Genomic DNA, 16144 nt, shown 5'->3' with positions numbered 1-16144 from the left:
TGTGGGAAATTTGTTTGCCTGTGGCATTTTCATAGCGATATAGCCTCAACTAGTAAAACAGCCTGCAAGTCCTCTATACTTGCAATTTCATACGCTTGCAAAACAGTGAAAAAGCACACTTTACAACATGGTATAAAATATTGTTAAAAACGTGTCGCATTAATTTTATCCTACTGTCAGCTGACATGTTCTTTCAAATACGTCCATAATGCTTGGTGCAATTGTATAACTTCCATATATAGACTCAACCAGTGTCGACACAATCTTAGAAGTTCAGAAACAATAAGAGTTTGAGTTATGTATGATGACTCTCCGCTCAGGTGGAATTTATCTTATTCTCATATTTTTAACTCTAAAATGGATCGATAGAAATTAGTGTCTTTAATAGGGATACGAAGACCGTGTCATTGTAAGACATCTTTCTAGGGCTGGTTATCAAGACAATAGTCACATCTTTAAATATAAAAATTTGAGGTTTTATTCAACAGACAATATATTTCCGTTGAAACATCTGTGCTAATGATTGACTTGATTTGTTAATGACTTACAAAGGACACCTGAATCTGATTTTATCTAGATGGAAAAATAACATGGGGATGCGCCTGGCAATTGAATAACAGTCTTATTTGAAAGTGTGGATCTATGAAATGCGACTAATTAGTGTGTCTGCTCTTGCGCATTTTGTGGCCGTAAATACTATGGAATCTGTAAAAAAAAAACCACTTTAATACTTCTGTATGTGGTTTCAGCTTGAGAACAACGATTGTTACGAAAGCACTGCGCTTCGAGTTTACACTTTTATTTCATGTAAGTTTCATTCTAGAGTAGGCCTAACTGAAAATTGTAATGCATAGCTTCAAGGTTGGCTGTTGTTTATAGATGCAACTAAAAAGTATATCATTAAGGCTCTACTGTGTGGGAAATTTGTTTGCCTGTGGCATTTTCATAGCGATATGGCCTCAACAAGTAAAACAGCCTGCGGATCCTGTATTCTTCCTACTTCAGACGCATGCAAAACAGTGAAAAAACACACTATACAACATGGTATAAAATATTGTTAAAAACGTGTCGCATTAATTTTACCCTACTCTCAGCTGACATGTTCTTTCAAATACGTTGATAATCCTTGGTGCAATTGTATAACTTCCATATATAGAGTCAACCATTATCGACACAATCATAGATACTCAGAAGTAATAAGACTTTGAGTTATGTATGATGACTCTCCGCTCAGGTGAAAACTATCTTATTCTCATAATTTTAACTCCAAAATGGATCGAAAGAAACTTGTTTTTCTGATATTGATACGAAGTCCAAAAAATTGGAAAACATCTTTTTAGAGCTGGTTATCAAGAAAACAGTCAAATCTTTAATATTTAAAATGTGAGGTTTTATTCAACAGACAATATATTTCCGTTGAAACATCTGTGCTAATGATTGACTTGATTTGTTAATGACTTACAAAGGACACCTGAATCTGATTTTATCTAGATGGAAAAATAACATGGGGATGCGCCTGGCCATTGGATAACAGTCTTATTTGAAAGTATGGCTCTATGAAATGCGTCTAATTAGTGTTTCTGCTCTCGCGCATTTTGTGCCCGATAATGCTATGGAATCTGTGAAAAAAACACATTAAAACTTCTATATCTGGTTTCAGCTTGATAACAACGATTGTTACGAAAGCACTGCGCTTCGAGTGTACACTTTTATTTCATGTAAGTTTCATTCTAGAATAGGCCTAACTGAAAAGTGTGATGCATAGCATCCAAGGTTGGCTGTTGTTTATAGAAGAACCTAAAAAGTATATCATTAAGGCTCTACTGTATGGGAAATTTGTTTGCATGTTGCATTTTCATAGCGATATGGCCTCAACAAGTAAAACAGCCTGCTAATCCTGGATTCTTCCTACTTCAGACGCCTGCAAAACAGTAAAAAAACACACATTACAACATGGTATAAAATATTGTTAAAAACGTGTCGCATTAATTTTACCCTACTCTCAGCTGACATGTTCTTTCAATTACGTTCATAATCCAGGGTGCAATTGTATAACTTCCATATAAAGACTCAACCAGTATCGACACAATCATAGAGACTCAGAAGTAATAAGAGTTTGAGTTATGTATGATGACTCTCCGCTCAGGTGGAAACTATCTTATTCTCATAATTTTAACTCTAAAATGGATCGAAAGAAATTTGTTTTTCTGATAGGGATACGAAGTCCAAAAAATTGGAAAACATCTTTTTAGAGCTGGTTATCAAGAAAACAGTCAAATCTTTAATATTTAAAATTTGAGGTTTTATTCAACAGACAATATATTTCCGTTGAAACATCTATGCTAATGATTGACTTGATTAGTTAATGACTTACAAAGGACACCTGAATCTGATTATATCTAGATGGAAAAATAACATGGGGATGCGCCTGGCCATTGGATAAGGGTCTTATTTGAAAGTATGGCTCTATGAAATGCGTCTTATTAGTGTTTCTGCTCTTGCGCATTTTTTGCCCGTTAATGCTATGGAATCTGTAAAAAAAACCGCATTAAAACATATGTTGATAACAACGATTGTTACAAAAGCACTGCGCTTCGAGTGTACACTTTTATTTCATGTAAGTTTCATTCTAGCGTAGACCTTACTGAAAATTGTGATACATATCATCCAAGGTTGGCTGTTGTTTATAGAAGAACCTAAAAAGTATATCATTAAGGCTCTACTGTGTGGGAAATTTGTTTGCCTGTGGCATTTTCATAGCGATATGGCCTCAACAAGTAAAACAGCCTGCAAGTCCTGGATTCTTCCTATTTCAGACGCCTGCAAAACAGTGAAAAAACACACTTTACAACATGGTATAAAATATTGTTAAAAACGTGTTAGATTAATTTTACCCTACTGTCAGCTGAGATGTTCTTTCAAATACGTCCATAATGCTTGGTGCAATTGTATAACTTCCATATAAAGACTCAACCAGTATCGACACAATCATAGAGACTCAGAAGTAATAAGACTTTGAGTTATGTATGATGACTCTCCGCTCAGGTGGAAACTATCTTATTCTCATAATTTTAACTCTAAAATGGATCGAAAGAAATTTGTTTCTCTGATATTGATACGAAGTCCAAAAAATTGGAAAACATCTTTTTAGAGCTGGTTATCAAGAAAACAGTCAGATCTTTAAAATTTGAGGTTTTATTCAACACACAACATATTTCCGCTGAAACATCTGTGCTCATATTTGATTTGATTAAAGACTCAACCAGTATCGACACAATCATAGAGACTCAGAAGTAATAAGAGTTTGAGTTATGTATGATGACTCTCCGCTCAGGTGGAAACTATCTCATTCTCATATTTTTAACTCTAAAATGGATCGATAGAAATTAGTGTCTGTGATAGGGGTACGAAGACCGTGTCATTGCAAGACATCTTTCTAGAGCTGGTTATCAAGACAATAGTCACATCTTTAAATATAAAAATTTGAGGTTTTATTCAACAGACAATATATTTCCGTTGAAACATCTGTGCTAATGATTGACTTGATTTGTTAATGACTTACAAAGGACACCTGAATCTGATTTTATCTAGATGGAAAAATAACATGGGGATGCGCCTGGTCATTGGATAACAGTCTTATTTGAAAGTATGGCTCTAAGAAATGCGTCTAATTAGTGTTTCTGCTCTCGCGCATTTTGTGCCCGTTAATGCTATGGAATCTCTAAAAAAACACATTAAAACTTCTGTATCTGTTTTAGCTTAGTAACAACGATTGTTACGAAAGCACTGCACTTCGAGTGTACACTTTTATTTCATGTAAGTTTCATTCTAGTGTAGGTCTAACTGAAAATTGTGATGTATAGATCCAAGGTTGGCGGTTGTTTATAGAAGAACCTAAGAAGTATATCATTAAGGCTCTACTGTGTGGGTAATTTGTTTGCCTGTGGCATTTTTATAGCGATATGGCCTCAACAAGCAAAACAGCCTGCAAGTTCTGTATTTTTCATACTTTAGAAGCCTGCAAAACAGTGAAAAAACACACTTTACAACATAGTATACAATATTGTTAAAAACGTATCGCATTAATTTTACCCTACTGCCAGCTGACATGTTCTTTCAAATACGTTCATAATCCTTAGTGCAATTGTATAACTTTCATACATAGACTCAACCAGTATCGACACAATCAAAGAGACTCAGAAGTAATAAGAGTTTGAGTTATGTATGATGACTCTCCGCTCAGGTGGAAACTATCTTATTCTCATAATTTTAACTCTAAAATGGATCGAAAGAAATTTGTTTCTCTGATATTGATACGAAGTCCAAAAAATTGCAAAACATCTTTTTAGAGCTGATTATCATGAAAACAGTCAGATATTCAACAGACAATATATTTCCGTTGAAACATCTGTGCTAATGATTGACTTGATTTGTTAATGACTTACAAAGGACACCTGAATCTGATTTTATCTAGATGGAAAAATAACATGGGGATGCGCCTGGCAATTGAATAACCGTCTTATTTGAAAGCATGGATCTATGAAATGCGTCTAATTAGTGTTTCAGCTCTCGCGCATTTTGTGCCCGTTAATGCTATGGAATCTGAAAAAAGAAACACATTAAAACTTCTGTATCTGGTTTCAGCTTGATAACAACGATTGTTACGAAAGCACTGCGCTTGGAGTGTACACTTTTATTTCATATAAGTTTCATTCTAGAGTAGATCTTAACTGAAAATTGTGATGCTAAGCATACAAGGTCCTACTTCAGACGCCTGCAAAACAGTGGAAAAACACACTTTACAACATGGTATAAAATAAACTCAGAAGTAATAAGAGTTTGAGTTATGTATGATGACTGTACGCTCAGGTGGAAACTATCTTATTCTCATATTTTAACTCTAAAATGGATCGATAGAGATTAGTGTTTTCGATAGGGATACGAATTCCAAGACATTGCAAAACATCTTTTTAGAGCTGGTTATAAAGAAAACAGCCACATCTTTAATATTTAAAATTTGAGGTTTTATTCAACACACAGCATATTTCCGTCGAAACATCTGTGCTAATGATTGATTTGAATTGTTTGGCGATTACAAAGGGCAGCTGAATCTGACTTTACCTAGATGAAAAATAACATGGAGATGCGCTTGGCGATGGGATAATTGTCTTATTTGAAAGTATGGCTCTCTATGTATTGCGTCTAATTATTGTTTCTGATCGTCATGCTCTCGCACATTTTTTACCCGTAAATGCTAAGGAGTCTGTAGAAAAAACACATTAAAACTTCTGTATCTGGTTTCAGCTAGATAACATTATGATGGCGCTGCGCTTCGACTGTACACCCTTTTTCCAAGCTAGCTTTATTCTAGATTAGGCCTAAACTGAAAATTGTCAAGTAAAGCATCCAAAGTGTTCCAGTTGTTCATAGAAGCAACAAAAAATATATCATTAAGTCACTACTGTGTGGGAAATTTGTTTGTCTGTGGCATTTTCATAGCAATTTGGCCTCAACAAGTAAAACAGCCTGCAAGTCCTGGATTCTTCCTACTTCAGACGCCTGCAAGACAGTGGAAAAAACCAACTTTACAAAATGGTATACAATATTGTTAAAAACGTGTCGCATTAATTTTACCCTACTCTCAGCTTACATGTTCTTTCAATTTCGTTCATAAGCCTTGGTGCAATGATAAAATTTCCATATATAGACTCAACCAGTATCGATACAATTTTAGAGACTCGGAAGCAATAACAGTTTGAGTTATGATGACTCTCTGCTCAGGTTCAAACTATCTTATTCTCATATTTTTACTCTAAAATGGATCGATAGAAATTAATGTTTTTGATAGGGATACGAAGTCCAAGACATTGCAAAACATCTTTTTATAGCCGGTTATCAAGTCAACAGTCACATCTTTAAATATTTAAAATCTGAGGTTTTATTCAACACACAACATATTTCCATTGAAAGATGTGTGCTTATAATTGACTTGATTTGTGAGTGACTTACAAAGGGCACCTGAATCTGACTTTACCTAGATAGAAATATATCATGGGGATGCGCTTGTCCATTGGATAACAGTCTTATTTCATAGTAAAGGTCTCTCTGAAATGCGTCTAATTAGTGTTTCTGCTCTCGCACATTTTTTGCCCGTCTGTAAAGGTACACATTAAAACTTCTGTATCTGGTTTCAGCTATATAACAACGATTGTTACGAAAGCGACGCGCTTCGAATGTACACCCTTATTTCAAGTTAGCTTTATTCTAGAGTAAGCCTAAACTAGAAATTGTCTTGTAAAGTATCCAAGGTGTGCGGTTGTTCATAGAAGCAACAAAAATATATATCATTAAGGCGCTACTGTGTGGGAAATGTGTTTTCCTAAGGCATTTTCATAACGATATGGCGTAAACATATTTCCGTTCATATATCTCTGCTTCTGATTGACTTGATTTGTGAGTGACTTACAAAGGGCACCTGAATGTGATTTTACCTAGATGAAAAAATATCATGGATATGCGCTTGGCCATTGGATAACTGTCTTATTTGAAAGTAAAGGTTTCTCTGAATTGCGTCTTATTAGTGTTTTTGCTTTTGCACATTTTTTGCCGGTTAATGCTATGGAATCTGTTAAGAGAACACATTAAACTTCTGTATCTGGTTTCAGCTAGATAACAACAATTGTTACGAAAGCGCCGCGCTTCAAGTGTACAACCTCATTTCAAATAAGGTGCATTCTACAGTAGGCTTAAACTGAGGATTTTCATTTATAGCATTCAAGGTGGTCGGTTGTTCTTAGAACCAACAAAAAAGTATATCATTAAGGCGCTAATCTGTGTGAAATTTGTTTGCCTGTGGCATTTTCATAGTGATATGGCCTCAACAAGTAAAACAGCCTGCAAGTCCGGAATTTTTCGTACTTAGACGCCTGCAAGACAGTGAAAAAAACTGCACTTTACAACATGCTATAAAACGTTGTTAAAAAAATGTTGTATTAGTTTTATTCTTCTGGCAGCTGACATTTTCTTTCTATTATTTCATAATCTTTGGTGCAATGATATAATTTCCATATGTACACTTAACAAGTATCGACACAATCTTAGAGACTCAGAAGCAAAATTTTGAGTTATGATAAGTCTCCGCTCAGGTTCAAACTATCTTAATCTCATATTTGAAACTCTAAAATTGATCGATAGAAATAAGCGTCTTTTATAGGGATGCCAAGTCCGAGACTTTGAAAAAAAAATTTTAGAGCTGGTTATCAAGTCAACAGTCACATCTTTGAATATTTAAAATTTGAGGTTTTATTCAACATACAACAATCTTCTGTTGAAACATCTGTGCTTATGATTGACTTGATTTGTGAGTGAATTACAAAGGGCCCCTGAATCTGACTTTATCTAAGTGGTATAATAGCATATGGATGCTTTTGGTCCTTTGAAAACCATCTGAACGTATGGCTCTCTATGAAATGCGTCTAACTAGAGTTCCGGTTCTCGCGCATTTTTGCCTCTTAATGTAATAGAATCTTTAAAGGTACACATTAAAACTTCTGTATCTGGTTTCAGCTAGATAACAACGATTGTTACGAAACCGATGTTCTTTGAGTATACACCCTTATTTGAAATAAGTTTCATTCTAGAGTAACTGTCATGTATATCATTCAAGCAGGACGGTTCAAAGAAGTGACCAGAAAAGTGTATTATTATAGATCTACTGTGTAACATTTGTCTGCCTGTTGCCTTTTTATAGCGAGATAGCCACAACAAATAAAACAAAACGAAACGAAAGTGCCGCACTTCAAGTGTACATCCTTATTTCAAATAAGTTTCATTCTAGAGTAGGCTAAACTGGAATTTTTGATATAGGAACATTACAATTATATCATAAATGCGCTACTGTGTGGAAAAAATTTATTTGCCTGTGGCCTTTTCATAGCGAGATAGCCTCAACAAATAAAACAGTCTGCAAGGCTGGAATTTTTCCTATTTCAGAAGCCTGCAAGACAGTGAAAAAAACACACTTCACAACGTGGTATAGAATTTTGTTAAAAACATGTCGCATCAACTTTATCCTACTGTCAGCTAACATGTTCTTTCAATTATTTTCATAATCCTTGATACAATGATGAAATTTCCATATACAGACTCAACCAGTATCGACAAAATCTTAGAGACACAGACGTAATAACAGTTTGAGTTATGATGACTCTCCACTCAGGCTCAAACTATCTTATTTCTAAAATTTTTGATAGAAATCAGTGTCTGCTAGAGGGGTCCAAGACATTGCATAACATCTCTCTAGAACCGGTTCAAAAGTCAAAAGTAGCATGTGTAAATACTTAATTTTATAGGAATGCGCTTGGTCCTTGGTTAACAGTCTTTTTTTAAGTTTGAATCTTAAAAATGCGTCTTATTTGTGTTCCGACTCTCGCGTTTTTGACAGGAGTGTTGTTTATACAAGTTGCCGGAAAATTATATAATTTATGGGAACCATGAGTATCAATTGCGGCCCATCGTTGACAGACCTATTTTTGTGTTCATTTGAAGCAGAATTTATTCAAACACTTCTATGTGAAAAAAAATACCGGTCAGCAGAGGATACTCACGCCTCCATGGTACCTAATCCTACCTCTGATTTTGTTTGCTCTGCTCCTGTTTTGTAATTTTCCTTTGGACTTTTGATTTTGAACAGAGTTCGTTATAACCACGTCATTTTTATGCCTCTATTTTGTATGATATTGTGTGCCTATGGCTTGATTATAGCGAAATAGCTTCAACAAATAAAACAATCAGTAAGTCAGGGAATTTTATTACCTCGGATGCCTGCAGAACAGTGAAAAAATCACACGTTACAACTTGGTATAAAACATTGTTAAAAAGGTGTCGCATCAACTTTATCCTTCTGTCAGCTAGCATTTTATTTTCTCCCAATAACCATGTAATTTTCTCAAATGACTGTATCAATTGCGTGAAAAACAATGTTTAACTGTTGTGGTCCTCTCAGTGGACACTATCATTTGTTAAATATACTTATGTTTAACTGTTGTGATCTCCTCAGTAATCTTCAAACATTGCTTCTGGCACCATTGTATACATTGTTATGGGTTGTGTTCTTGCCAATGGACTCTCTCATTATTGTTGGCTAATCTGTAAATTTTGAGGATCATAGTAGACTCAGTAGACTATTTAAATGGACCAGAGTACTAATGTGTCACTGTTGTGATTACTTAAGAAGAATCTATACTCTAATAATATGCAATTCTGTGATCCTTTTAAGAGACCGTATCAGTAGCATACGATACAATTGTTTAACTGTTACAATTCTCTCAATGAAAAGTATATTTGATTTAAGGTACTATTGTTGTTGTTATCTTCTCAGTGGGTTGGATGAATAGCTGGGTACCAATGTATAACTGTTGTAATCCTCTAAGTAGACTATCAAAAGGTCGATGATTCCAATGTTTAAGTGGTGTAATCCTCTATGTTGATTGTAATAATAGCCTGTGGTAGTGTTGTGATCCTTCCCAGTAGACTGTTTTATATCCTAAATTGCTAATAAGTGACTCTCTGAATGTCCTTAGTGGATTGTATCTATAACCTAGTGTACTTACTTGTAACTGTAGTTTTATTTTTAGTGTAGTGTATCAGTAGCTTCGTGTACTAAATTGTAAGTGTTTGATACTCGTAGTAAACTGTGTCAAAAGCCCCGGGTACTAATTTGTTACTGTTGTTATCTTCTCAGTAGACTGTAGTAATAATTATTGCATCAATGCGTGTTTTGATCCTCTCACTGCACTCTATCATTAGATTATGATATGTATGTGTAACAGTTGTGATCTTCTTAGCAATCTGTATTAATAGCATATATGGAACCAATATGTATATTTTGTGATCCTGTCAACGGACTTTATTATTACACTAGGGCACTTACCTCTAACTGTTGTTATCCTCTCAGTACACTGTATTAATAGTATATGATACTATTTAAAACTCTTTAATGATCATCTCAGTGGACTCTAATAATAGCATAACGTCGTAATGTATAATTGTTTTAATCCTCTTAGTGGACTGTTACAATGACCCGGAGTACCACTATGTAAATGCTATCATCCTTTTAGTAGACTCCATCAATAGTCAAAAGTAACAATGTTTACATGTAGCTGTTGTGATCTTCTCAGTAGACTATATCAATAACCTACGTTACTGATGTATAACGGTTGTGATATTCTTAGTAGATTGTTTCAATGGCCTATAGTACTAATATGTAAGGTTTGTGATTCTTTCAGTTAAATCAATGAATAGCCTAAGGAACAAATGTGTAAATATGTTTATCTTCTAAGTATACTGTATTAGTAGCTCACGGTACTAATATAAAACTTAGTGAAAAGTATCAATAGCGTTGGTTTTCCTCTCATTTGATTGGATCAATAGCTAGGATAACAATATGTTATAATTGTGATTCTCTCAATACACACTAACAATATCTAGGGTCTTAATGTGAAAGTGCTGTAATCCTTTCAGTTCACTTTATCAATATATCAATAGCATATAGTACTTACCTAACTGTGATCCTCTCAGTGGACTATATCAGTTGCCTTGGGTCCTGAATTATAAGTGCTTGAACCTCCTTGTGAATTGTATCAAAAGCTTAAGGAAATAGTGTATAACTGTTGTGATCCTCTTCGTGGAAGCTTAAAGTTCAATTTCTAAAGCGTAACTGTTGTTATCTTCTCAGTAGATTTTATCAATAGCTTAGGGTACAATTTTGTTTTGTGAAGCTCTCAGCGAAGAGTATCATAAGTTTCAGATACTAATGTGTTACTGTAGTTATCTTTTCAGTTATATGTATCAAAAGTATAAGGCATTGTGTATGTGTTGTGATCCTGCCAATAGACTGTATCATTATTATTATTCTAAAGTACGAATGTACTAATACAGAAATGACGTGATCTCTCAGTGGGTTGACAGTGTCAATAACACTAATTAAAAACTGATGTGATCCTTTGACTTGGCTGTGCATATATCAATAAATTACAGTACATGAATATCCTCTTAGATGACTCTATTATTAGACTTAGATACTAATGTATTACAACTGTTGTAATCCTCTCAGTAATCTGTTTCAATAGCTTAGGGCACCAATGTATTTATGTTGTAATCCCGTCAATAGACCTTATTATTATTCTGGGGTAGTCATGTGTAACTTATGTGATCCTCTCTTTGGAATGTACTAAATACATAGGGTATTAATTAAAAATGTTGTGATTCTCCCAGTAGACTCGATCAATATCTAAGAGTACTTACTTGATGTGATCCTCTCACTGGACGTGATCATTATCATAAAAAATGGTGTGATATACTAAGTGGATTGTACAAATAGCAAAAGGTATTATGTAAAAACTCTTATGATCCTCTATCAAAAGTTTAGGATACTAATATATTACTGTTGTGATCATCTTTGTAGACTGTTTCAATAAACCAGTGTACAAATGTGCAACTGTTGTGATAATTTTAGTGGACTCTATTTTTAGTTTAGGTAGCAATCTATAGCTGATGTGACCCCTTAGTGGATTGTATCAACAGCTTATTATTAGGGAGCTAGTATTATATGTTATGGTCCTGTCTGTAGACTGCAAAGGGTACTAATATGTAAATGTTGTGATTCTTTCAGAAGACTACATAAATAGCCTATGGTACTAAGTTGAAGCTGTTGTGATTATCTCAATGGAACGGTTCAATAGCCAAGTGAACTTAATGAATAACTGTTTTGATCTCTAAGTGAATTCAGTCAATAACATAGGTACTTGTCTGCAACTGTTGTGATTCTTTAAATGCATTTTCTATCAATAATATAGAGAACTAATATGTAAGCGTTGTGTTCCTTAAAGTGAAATTTATCAAAAACTTTTGGTACTTACATGTAACTGTTATGATCTTCTTAATGGACTTTATCAGTAGTCTATGACACTTAGGTTATCTGGCCCTTACTGTACAATGTCAGGTTGTGATCCCCTAAGTAGACTGTATAAAAAACCTAGGATACTAAAGTTTAACACTGGTGGTTCTCTCGCAGGACTTAATCAATAGCATAAATTATATGTATATCTTTTTAGGGAAGTAATGAATAACTGTTGTGATCCTCTCAGTTAACTGTATCATAAGACTAAGAAACCAAATGTTTAAATGTTGTGATCTCTGTAGTCTGTATCAATAGCTTAGGTCTTCAATGTGTATATGTTGTGATTTTGTCAATGTAATGTTGTTATTGATTTCCAGAAGGCAGCTAATCATCAATTTGTAACCCTGAAATATGTTCAATGATTGAAATATGATGATTCAAACTGGCGAGTAGGTATCAAAACCTCCAAATAGCGACGTTTTTCAAAACTTTAATGCCTTTTTTTAATAGAGTGGGTCTGTGCTCCATATTTTTCTGATATATGTAGTGTCAATAGGGTCAAATAAACAACAAACCAATTTCAATTAACAAAAATGGGGAGAAATGACCCACTATACAATAAATATATCTGTTTGTATCCCAACAATTGTCAAAAGTCAAAAATAAAAGTCCCTAAATTCGTGGGCAAAGTTAGACATAGCATTTAAATAACTTACTTTGTTGTGGCTGAATGGCTAAGTGGTTAGAACAGGAGACATAAAGTAACATTACATATCTAGGCTTTCTATCTCATGGGTTCGATAACGCCAACATTTACGGCAATATTGTTTTCTTATCGTTTAATAAAATATTAACAACTGCATATAATTAGAAATTTTGCTTTTGCAAACTTGTATGATAATATTATTAAATATATTGAATTGAGAAAAAAAAATAAAATTGTATTTTACGACAATACTAAATGGGCATTTGCGCAATCTTTTCCCCAATTTAATTACTTTGACAATATTAAATTAAAGAGTATGTTTATGGGCTATCTGGGTATTTCCAGACAATTATTGGGTCACAGCTATGATAGATTATTTTTTTTAAATATTTTTTAAAAGGAAAAACTGACCAGGTGTATCATTCTTTCTGTACATATGTCAAATTACGTATGTTATCCATCTAAAGTAAATTTTACAGATTGCATTTCTCCAGATATTTTTTCTTTACCGAAAAAAGCAAATAAATCTTCAACAGAGTGGGTATTTCTTTAAAAAAAGAAGCGAATGATTCCGTACAGTTTCAAAGATGTATACATGCACATGTATATGGTTTACGAAATAGGACGAAATATATCTGGTGAAGTTTTAAAATAAATTATAAAATATAAAAAACATATTAAAAACCATGAATTAGATCAGAGCATTTTTAATTTAAAAATGTTATCTAAAAAAGTTACTACATGGCATTGTATGCACGTGTAAAACAATGCTTTTTAAATTGAAATGACTGAAAACTCCATTTTGTTTTGCTAAAAAAACGTAATTAAAATAAAAACTTTCATGCATTTCTAATTTGAATTCACAATATTTTCACTGAATATTGTAATCCAGGTAAACACGGGTAAATTCTACATGTGTCCCTTAAGAGGATCCCGTAATTGCCTAGTATAATAAGTGTTTGTTTTGGCGAGAATCCGTTCGGGGAATAAAACTAATAAGCGGCTGAGGGTTTACATTTAACATAAAAAATTGTTCAAAAAGTGAAAATATTTTAAATGCATCAATTAACTGCATACGTAACAAACAATCAAAAGCCAAAAATAATTTGTACTTTTTTTTAATCAGCTGCAAGAGTTTAGACTTCTTCTTTTTTTCCACTCCTCTAGACATTCAGCCAGTTTTACTTTATGATTTTATTTTCTAAGAAACAAATGCATATTAAGAATAATTAAGAAAAAAAAAATGAACACAGTATACGCAACTTAATGTGTACAAAATGTTTTAGGTGTCAGATATTTACAAACCCGTATATTCGGGTATATAAAACAATTTATCGCGAGCGAAAAAAAATTATTCACTTTGAAAAATAAAAGACCCTAAAATTATAAAAAAAAAAATCTAAATACATTCATTTAAAAACAGATTATTTATTTTTCAGCATTATATCAGCTGCTTTGAAAACTGCAAAATATTGTAAGAATGTTAAACATTTTTGTACTTCTAAATCATTTGTATCTTTTTAAATTGATTTAACAAACAAATAAAATATAATTTATTTTCTAATTTTAAAAATATTGAAGAAATAAAAAAAGACAAGAAATATTTTGCAAAAATGGTAGAAAAAATGATAACTCAATGTTACAATTCTTAAAACAATTATTCGTCAACATTTTTAAATTTTAAATTTTCAATCAATTAATTATCAATCAAAAAATCATTAATTAATGAATTAATTTATTAACCAATTATAGAAGTTGATCACATTACCAAACTAAACTGTTTAAAAAGAATGCCACTTAATAAATGTGCTTAGATATCTTCTATGCATTAAAGCACACTTGATCCGCTCCCGACGCAGCCCTTTAGATCTGACCCACATTCAAGTCGGAAATGACGTGTTTTGTTTTGAAGTAAATTTAGCAAACAATGATGATCACAAATAGATCTATCGATGAGGTCTTGGAGTCGAATAAAAAGATGCATTTTTATAGAAAATAAATGAGAATAATGAGAATACACGACCTGTTAACATAATTATATTTTTCTGTATGTTCACAATAATAAGATTTGTCGATGCTGTTCATCGCAAGACACAATTAAATCGATCACAATTGCAATATTTATGCTTTAGTTCAACGTTCGGCATAGGAATAAAATTAAACACATAGTTAAATAAGGCACACGGTGGTCATTCAACACAGTTTAAATAGGGCCACAATGATTATAATTTGATCAATACAAAGATTTTAGTAAGTATTGACATCTATTGCTGGTAATAGTAATTATTCAATGAATGAATGAATATTTATCGTTTAGAAACTATTTTAATTTATTTTTAACAAGTGAAAATTCCTACTTAAAATAGAATTATCCTATCCCCCCCCCCCCCCCCCACCTTGTAAATAAAAAAAATATAAATGGTCAGTCAAGAATAAGGCCGGAGTGGTTTTCTCCCTTCGTTTGCCATTATGTGACACTTAAACTTACGGGCAAAAATTCCGTAATAACTTCTTATCACATAGTGGCAAAACAAATTGTATAAGTTAAATCATTTTTTTATTAATTTTCTTTCTTTCCAAAAATTAAATGCTCTTTTCTTAAAATCTTCTTTACTTCCGATGTCATTATGAATTATTTCTTAAAAAATGATTTTCCCCTATAAAAACAACCCTTTGCCTGTATGTGATATTTCAGACGGTTTGCCACTATGTGACGAGATTCGGTTATATATATATATATATATATATATATATATATATATATATATATATATATATATATATATATATATATATATATGTGTGTGTGTGTGTGTGTGTGTGTGTGTGTGTGTGTGTGTGTGTGTGTACCTCATGTACCGTCATGTTGACGGTTTGAGTGAAATAAATTGAATTGAATTGAAGTCATAATCATTATTTGACAAGTTGACATAGTTATCTGGCAAGTCGACGCAATTATTTGACAAGACGACATAGCATAAGTTCGTTGAACAATAGATAATTATGTTAACTTCAATGTCCGATATGTATGTTAACTTGTCAGATCTCTATGTCAACTCAATAGGTAAATATTTAGATCTTTAGGTCGACTTGTCAGATATTATGATTAGAAGTAATTGGCATTTAGTGGAGCTAACACGCTTTGACAACAGAATATTGAATACTAGTCAATATATGGTTTCCATACAAAGCGAGTTATCTAGCATGGGTCTAAAATATTTGTTTGACGAAAAACTTGTTCAAACCAATGTAAAACCTACAAGATAATTGAGTGTAGAATATTAGATATTTATAAACGAAGTTTGATGTCATCTTTTTCGACATCTCCGAAGAGTAGGTTATATCAGCACCTTGTGGATAATTTTTGTTTGCAAACTTATCTTAGGAGACCGATTAATTATACTTCAAAAAAAATTATAAGTATTTTTCGAACTTCATCACACTCTTTAAATATTATAAAAGGTCGACACAACAAGGTGCCAAGAAATGAAAGATTTTGCAATCATTGTAATAAAAAAGATTTAGAAGATGAGTTCCAC

General features: G+C 33.0%; 1 long non-coding RNA gene across 1 annotated transcript; it reads right to left on the bottom strand.

Annotated features, from left to right (window-relative positions):
* Nucleotides 1–1302: 1302 nt before the first annotated feature.
* LOC117686469 (uncharacterized) lies at nucleotides 1303–10907 on the bottom strand. The gene is made up of 3 exons (XR_010711086.1): nucleotides 10560–10907; nucleotides 2646–9147; nucleotides 1303–2531 (listed from the first exon to the last, which is right to left on the bottom strand). It is a non-coding gene; the product is annotated as an uncharacterized lncRNA (long non-coding RNA).
* Between the last annotated feature and the right edge of the window lie 5237 nt (nucleotides 10908–16144).

This window comes from Magallana gigas, chromosome 2, assembly GCF_963853765.1.
Source record: "Magallana gigas chromosome 2, xbMagGiga1.1, whole genome shotgun sequence".
Classification (NCBI taxonomy): Eukaryota; Metazoa; Mollusca; class Bivalvia; order Ostreida; family Ostreidae; genus Magallana; species Magallana gigas.
Note: the sequence above shows the minus strand (reverse complement) of the source record. Positions and strands in the feature narration are given on the sequence as shown.